This window comes from Chaetura pelagica, unplaced genomic scaffold (assembly GCF_000747805.2).
Source record: "Chaetura pelagica isolate M959 unplaced genomic scaffold, ChaPel_1.0 scaffold106, whole genome shotgun sequence".
In the NCBI taxonomy this organism is placed as follows: domain Eukaryota; kingdom Metazoa; phylum Chordata; class Aves; order Apodiformes; family Apodidae; genus Chaetura; species Chaetura pelagica.
In genome coordinates, this window is record NW_009954222.1 from 460,677 (window position 1) to 468,786 (window position 8,110).

The window sequence follows — 8,110 nt, forward strand, 5'->3', positions numbered from 1 at the left end:
TATTTGTGTAGTGTCTAGCATAATGGGCCTCTGAGCATTCCAGTGATGTAAATATTAACTGATAATAATAAAAGGATAAGCATCCATTTATTTGCATCCATATTGCCATCTGTTGTATAGACTGAACCAATATCAAGTACATGTTTATCTTTGTGTGCTTTTCTCTAAGCAGAACACTTCATTTGCTGCAAGGAATCTTACAATTTTAAAGACTTCCAGTAAATTTTTAGCATTGAAAGACATTGCCATTGTTTTATAAATCTCCTTGCTAATACACAGTAGCTCTAGACTGGAATTAGATGTAGGTTATGAAGACAGTTGCTGATTTTGCTACAATTAAAAACATAAGTATATAATCTTGATCTTAATAGATACTCTGTGAAAAGAAGGTGCCAGGCTACTTACACAGAAAATAGAAGTATTTTTCTTGGATGATGTATCATAATGAATGTAAATTTTGCTTCTTTTTCACAATATATTAATAAAGTACAGTGCCCAATAATTACAAATGTGTTTGCAAGGACAGAGGAGACAACCAAACTGGGCATGGATGTTGACCAGGCCATTGCCCTTCTCAGGCAACTGTGCAATGTTTTTTCAGTCCATGAATCTACAATCTACTGTATGCACCAAAATGCTAAACAAAACTTTTGAGCTGGTTTAGGATGTTAAGTATATAAAACCAAAAACTGCTATGTGCAATTAACGAGTCATAGAATCATAGAATGTATTTGGCTGGAAGGGACCTCTAAAGGTCATCTAGTCCAACCCCCCCTACCATAAGCAAGGACATCACCAACTAGAACAGATTGCTCAGAGCACCATCAAGCCTGACATTGAATGTGTCTGAGGATGGGGCCTCCACTGTCTCTATAGGCAACCTGTTCTAGTGATTAACCACCCTCATATTAAAGAACTTTTTCCTAATCCAACCTAAATCTACCCTTCTCCAGCTTAAGACTAGTATCCCTTGTTACATGTGCTAGTGAACAGTCTTCCCCAGCTTTCCTGTAGGTTCTTTTCAGGTATTGGAAGGTTGCTATGAGGTACCCCTGGAGTCTTCTCTTCTTTGGGCTGAAAGAAAAGAAGATTAGAAACATCTGTCTTCAGTCTCTGCAACTTTAATGAATTTCTAAAATACATGCCCTGAGTATTTTGTGAATTGTACTATGCCTTCAGGGGAAGGCTGAGAAGTCACTTGTCACAGACAGCCCAAACTAAGGGAAATTTGTGCAAAAATCTTGCAATTAGTTTAACCTAAGCATATGGTAAAGACACCAATGTAATTATGGAGTATCAGCATGTTATTTACATGTTTTCTTTGCACACAGAAACACAAGTAAACAAGGATTCTGTTAAGTGTTAAATGAATAAATAAGGTGAAATTTTGCCTGAAGTAAACAAAGACACAAAATAAAATGTTGGCAAAAATAAGGTATCATAAATAAAATGTGATTTTATATTTGACAGTTCTAGCTTACTTTTAATTATTCATGGTAATACTTCAAAAAGCACTAGCAGACATACTGCCAATGTTTAAAAGACATAATGACCTACAAAACTGTAGGTCTACTGGCCTGACATCATGAGAAAGATAATTGCTGAACTGCTAATATGAGATGCAAATAAAAAAGCAAGCAAACAAACAAAACCCCAAAACCAAACACCACCACCACCCAGCTTAAATAGATTGATATTATTAACTCCAATCAACATAGATTTAGAGTTAATAGTCTGCCAAACTAACCTGTAGCCTATGTTTGGTGATTCTGGATGTTTGTTTGATAAAGGTAAGAGTGGAACACTATTTATTTAGTTTTTTTGTGAAACGTGTTTGGTTAGCACATGGATTTTTTTTAGATAAGAGATTAGAAAGGGTAGTTGTACTGGTTTTGGCTGCAATAGAGCTCGCACGGTGCCATATTTTTTATTTGTGACCAAAACAGTGTTGATAACACAGTTGTTTCTGTTACTGCTGAGCAGTGCTTACACAGAGTCAAGGTCTTTCCTGCTTCTTACCCCACATCACCAGCAAGGAGGCTGGGGGTGGCCAAGAAGTTGAGAGAGGACAGAGATGGCTGAATTTGCTGTGCAATCACTGTTATGAATGGTATAGCAAAATGAGACAAATTAGAAGTGTTTCTATTGTTGTATATATTTTGCTCCTGAATAGCAAATTACTTTTGAGTTGTATGTCTAAATTAATTTGTTATATATTGCTCTTCTATGTGATGAGAATTTTTTCCCAAATCATTGGCAAAGTAGGTGTTTCTAAGACAGTTTCTCCTTGTTGTCATGTCTAATGTAAGGTCAGGTTATATTTATTGTACTGTAGGGGATGGAATAGGTGAACTAGCAGACATTCCACACCATAGATTTCTATGGGTGGAAAAATTAGTCCAAAAATTGGTCATAAGGTTGTCTAAATTAGAGCCCTTCCCATTAAAATCACTTGGAACCTTTTTTACTAGCTTTCATTCTGCTGAGGTATAAATTGTGCAATCATTACACCAGGAGTCAAGAATAAGGTGTAAGTTAAATTAAGTTTGGAGCCTATTTGACCTGTATTGTCTTCTGAGTCCTTGGCATGCATACTCATAGAAACCAGTTTTCTCCTGCCCACTTTAAAGAAAACTAATACAACTCTAGCTACAACTTACAATTACATAGCCATTAAAAAACAAACACAAAACAAAACAAAACCAAAAAAACCCTCGCAAGCTCATATGTAAAGTAAATTGAGTTTGTTGGCACAAGGCTTAAACTGGAATAATTTCCCATCATATCACATGTAAGTATTTTCCAAGGTTCATACTTTCTAAGGCCAGAAAAGATCATCTTAATCATCTCGCCAGACTTAACAGAGGCCATGGGACTCTTTGAGATAATTTTTATCCAGCTGTGGTAGATATAATTGAAGGAGTAAAGTGACAGTAATTATTTTTTATGATTTCCAGCCCCTTGCACACTTTCCCAATGAAAATGCAAAGTCTAGAATTAAAACTCTCTGACAATCCAGCTTTCTTCACTCAGCTAGCTTTCCTGAATTTGCAACTGTCTGTAAACTATGTTCTGAAAAGTATATAACTGGAACATAAACTTTAAGGCAAAAAAAATATAAAATTACATTAACGATTTCCATTGAGAAAATAAAGCTTTGCACATAAAGACTGGGGAAAAATAATAATTAAAACAGTACTGATTTCCACAGTACCAGCAGAACCTAAGAACAAGTCAGTAAGACTAGATCTGAGAGAATTTGATGTATCTTCACAAGGCATTTTAAAGCTTGACCTATAATTACCAAATCCAGCCTCCTGAATTTCTCTGGTGAAAGACAGAAAAAAGTGATTCTTCCATTGCAGGGTTTTTTCTTTTTTTCTCAGTTCATGGCCAAAACAATTCTGGGATGAATGAAAGGAGGGAAGTTAGCTCTATAGTAGAAGGGTATACTTTGATTTCTACTATCCTTTTGCATTGGTATGGTTATGAATTTGTGTGTTTAGTTAGAGTATAATTCCTTAAATAATTTATTTTACCAGAATTATAAGTGGGAACTGGGAACACTATTTCTTCAAACCCAAAGCAGAAGAGCTGTTTACATGTTCCCATCTCCACATCTCCAGGCAGAACAGTTAGCACTGAAAGCATGACCTCTAATCCAGACTGTGGGATGGGGGGTTTTATGTGGGTTTTTTTTTGTTGCCAAGGTAGCCTACTCTGATGCTTCATCTTGACAGCAATTGCTTAAGATGGACAAGAGGCATAGAGCATCTGTTGTTTATAAAACACAGTAACTGCAATAGGCAATGGCTTTGGGGATGGCATGAGATGCAGTGTAATATCTCCTAACTACAGAGAGATAATGGAAGATGGGACCTTGGTTCAAAATAGGTATTCAACAGGATAATACTGAAGATACTTAGGGAACTTAGGGACTTCTTCAATCAAGAAGGAAAGGAGAGTAATTGTGGTGGGTGACTCCCTTCTGAGGGGGACAGAAAGGCCCATTTGTCGACCGGACCCATCTCACAGGGAGGTCTGTTGCCTCCCTGGGGCTCGGATTAGGGATGTTAAAAGGAAACTCCCCGATCTTGTGGATTCTTCTGATTACTACCCGCTGCTGATTTTTCAGGTTGACAGTGATGAAATTATTACAAGAAATGTAAGGGCAATGAAGAGAGACTTCAGGGCCCTGGGACAGCTAGTTAGGGGGTCTGGAGCACAAGTAGTGTTTGCCTCCATCCCTCCTGCAAGAATGGGTGGGGAGGTATATAGGAAGAGTTTACAGGTCAACAAATGGCTAAGAGGCTGGTGCTAAAGACAGGGTTTTGGTTTTTTTGATCATGGGATGCTATATGAGGCCCCTGGCCTGATGGTGGCAGGTGGGATGCACCTGTCCCAGAGGGGGAAGAGGCTTTTGGGGCAGGACTTGGCAGGGCTCATTGATAGAGCTTTAAACTAGATGTGAAGGGGGAAGGGGAGAAAACCAGGCCTGTTAGGGACAAGCACAAGAGGAACACACCATGGCCCAAAGTCAGGTCGTCCAAGGAGGATTTAGTCCCACCAGTGTGCTCTGTTCGTTTCCTGAAATGCCTGTATGCTAATGCACGCAGCATGGGGAACAAGCAAGAGGAGTTAGAGGTTTGTGTGCGGGCTAAGGGTTATGATCTAGTAGCAATAACAGAGACATGGTGGGACAGCTCACATGACTGGAATGTGGCCATGGATGGTTATGTGCTTTTTAGGAAAGATAGGGCAGGGAAGCGAGGTGGTGGAGTTGCTCTTTATGTGAGAGAGCAACTAGAATGTATTGAGTTTCATGCAGGGGCTGATGAGGGGCATGTTGAAATTCTGTGGGTAAGAATTAAGGGGCAAGCAGGTGCGGGTGACACAGTTGTGGGGGTCTACTACAGACCTCCTGATCAAGGTGAGGAGGTTGATGAGGCTTTCTACAAGCAACTGAAAGCAGCCTCACAACTACAGTCGCTGGTCCTCATGGGAGATTTCAACTACCCTGATATCTGCTGGAAGACTCACACAGCCAGCCTTTCACAGTCTAGGAGGTTCCTCCAATGCATTGATGATAACTTCTTAATGCAAATGGTGGACAAGCCGACTAGAAGAGGAGCGCTGCTGGATCTTGTACTAACCAGCAAGGAGGGCCTTGTTGAAGCAGTGGTGGTCAATGGCAGCCTTGGCTGCAGTGATCATGAGATGGTGGAGTTCAGGATCCTGTGTGGAAGGAACAAAATACCCAGCAGGACCAGAACCCTGGACTTCCACAGGGCAAACTTTGGTCTCCTCAATCATCTATTAAGGGAAATCCCATGGGACAGGGTGCTAGAAAATAAAGGAGCTCAAGATAGCTGGTCAACATTCAAGGACCACTTCTTGCAAGCACAGGATCAGAGTGTCCCAATGGTTAGGAAATCTAGTAAGGGTGCTAGGAGACCTGCATGGTTAAAGAAGGAACTACTGGGCAAACTTAAGTGGAAAAGGAAAATCTATAGATCATGGAAGGAGGGGCTGGTCACTTGGGAGGAATATAGGACTGTTGTCAGAGGATGTAGGGAGGCAATTAGGAAAGCTAAGGCCTCCTTGGAACTTAACCTTGCAAGTCAGGTTAAGGATAATAGAAAGGGCTTTTTCAAGTACATAGCTAGCAAAACTAGCAATAGAGGCAATATTGGCCCATTGAGGAATGAGGTGGGAGCCCTGGTGACAGAGGATATAAAGAAGGCAGAGGTGCTGAATGCCTTCTTTGCCTCTGTCTTCACTCCTGCAGGGTCTCCCTATGAGCCCCAGATTCATATAGCCCCAGAAGAAGTCAAGATAGAGGAAGAGTTTGACATGGTAGATGAGGATTGGGTTAGGGATCAGTTGAGTAATCTGGACATCCATAAATCAATGGGTCCAGATGGAATGCACCCAAGGGTGCTGAGGGAGCTGGCGGAGGTCATTGCTAGGCCACTCTCCATCATCTTCAGTAAATCATGGGCAACAGGTGAGGTGCCTGAGGACTGGAGGATAGCAAATGTCACTCCAGTCTACAAGAAGGGCAAGAAGGAGGACCCGGGTAACTATAGACCGGTCAGCCTCACCTCCATCCCTGGAAAGGTGATGGAACAACTTGTTCTTGTCACTATCTCCAGGCACATCAAGGACATGGGGGTCATCAAGAGCAGTCAGCATGGTTTTATCAAGGGTAAATCATGTTTGACTAACCTCATAGCCTTCTATGAGGAAATTACTAGGTGGATAGATGATGGTAGAGCGGTAGATGTGGTTTATCTTGATTTCAGTAAAGCATTTGACACCGTCTCCCACAGCATCCTTGTAGAAAAGTTGATCAGGTATGGGTTTGGTGATCAGGAAGTGAGGTGGATTAGGAACTGGTTGAAAGGAAGGAGTCAGAGAGTTGTAGTCAATGGGGCAGAATCTGGTTGGAGGTGTGTGACTAGTGGAGTCCCACAGGGGTCGGTACTGGGACCGGTGTTGTTCAACATCTTCATCAACGACCTGGATGAGGGTATAGAATGTACCCTCAGCAAGTTTGCTGATGACACTAAGCTGGGAGGAGTGGCTGACACACCAGAAGGCTGTGCTGCCATTCAGAGAGACTTAGATAGGTTGGAGAGTTGGGCGGGGAGAAACATGATGAAATTCAACAAGGGGAAGTGCAGAGTTTTACATTTGGGGAAGAACAACACCATGTCCCAGTACAGGTTGGGGGCTGAACTGCTGGAGAGTAGTGTAGGTGAAAGAGACCTGGGGGTCCTGGTAGACAGGAGGATGACCATGAGCCAGCAATGTGCCCTTGTGGCCAAGAAGGCCAATGGCATCCTGGGGTGCATTAGAAAGGGTGTGGTTAGTAGGTCAAGAGAGGTTCTCCTCCCCCTCTATTCTGCATTGGTGAGGCCACATCTGGAGTATTGTGTCCAGTAAGAAGGCCAATGGCATCCTGGGATGCATTAGAAAGGGTGTGGTTAGTCGGTCAGGAGAGGTTCTCCTCCCCCTCTATTCTGCATTGGTGAGGCCTCATCTGGAGTATTGTGTCCAGTTCTGGGCCCCTCAGTTCAAGAAGGACAGAGAACTGCTTGAAAAAGTCCAGCACAGAGCTACAAAGATGATGAAGGGAGCGGAACATCTCCCTTATGAGGAAAGGCTGAGGGAGCTGGGTCTCTTTAGCTTGGAGAAAAGGAGACTGAGGGGTGACCTCATTAATGTTTACAAATATGTAAGGGGTGAGTGTCAGGGGGATGGAGTTAGGCTTTTCTCAGTGATGACCAGTGATAGGACAAGGGGTAATGGATGTAAATTGGAGCATAGGAGGTTCAAGGTGAATATCCGAAAAAAAATTTTTACTGTAAGAGTGACAGAGCACTGGAACAGACTGCCCAGGGAGGTTGTGGAGTCTCCTTCACTGGAGACATTCAAAACCCACCTGGATGCGTTCCTGTGTGATGTACTCTAGGTGACCCTGCTCTGGCAGGGGGGTTGGACTAGATGATCTTTCGAGGTCCCTTCCGGCCCCTAAGATTCTATGATTCTATGATTCTATGAAAAGAGTACAAAATATGGCTTTGAACTGGGCTAAACACAGACCAAAAACAAATGCAACTTCATGCTGCTAGCAAGGAAGTAGACCTGAAGTGTTTGCCTTGTGAATAAGAGTATGTTATGAAAAATATGTGTTCTTGGGAAAGGCTGCACTTTTCTTTCTCGCTGTAGCCACCACAGGGTTTGGCTACAGATATGCTAAGAAAAAAAAAGATGGTCTATTGGGTAAAACTATTTGTTTAGATTTCCCATTTGATTAATATAGATGCTGATGAGTGTAATTTGAGTAAATCTTAAATGAACAAAAGGTTTAGTGAAACAAGAGTAAATACTGGACCATAGTCCATAGAAATAGTGGATTTTGAAATCCATGCCCAATACAAATGAGTGATCAGTGGGTTCATCATGCTGCAAAAGAGTAATAGGATAGAAAAGCAGTAAATACTAGTAAACACCATAAAATCTCAAAGGCTTGTTATTATCATGAAATACTGCAAGGAGCACAGAACAGGGCAACAGCTTTAATATTTATTTTTTATCATTCCTG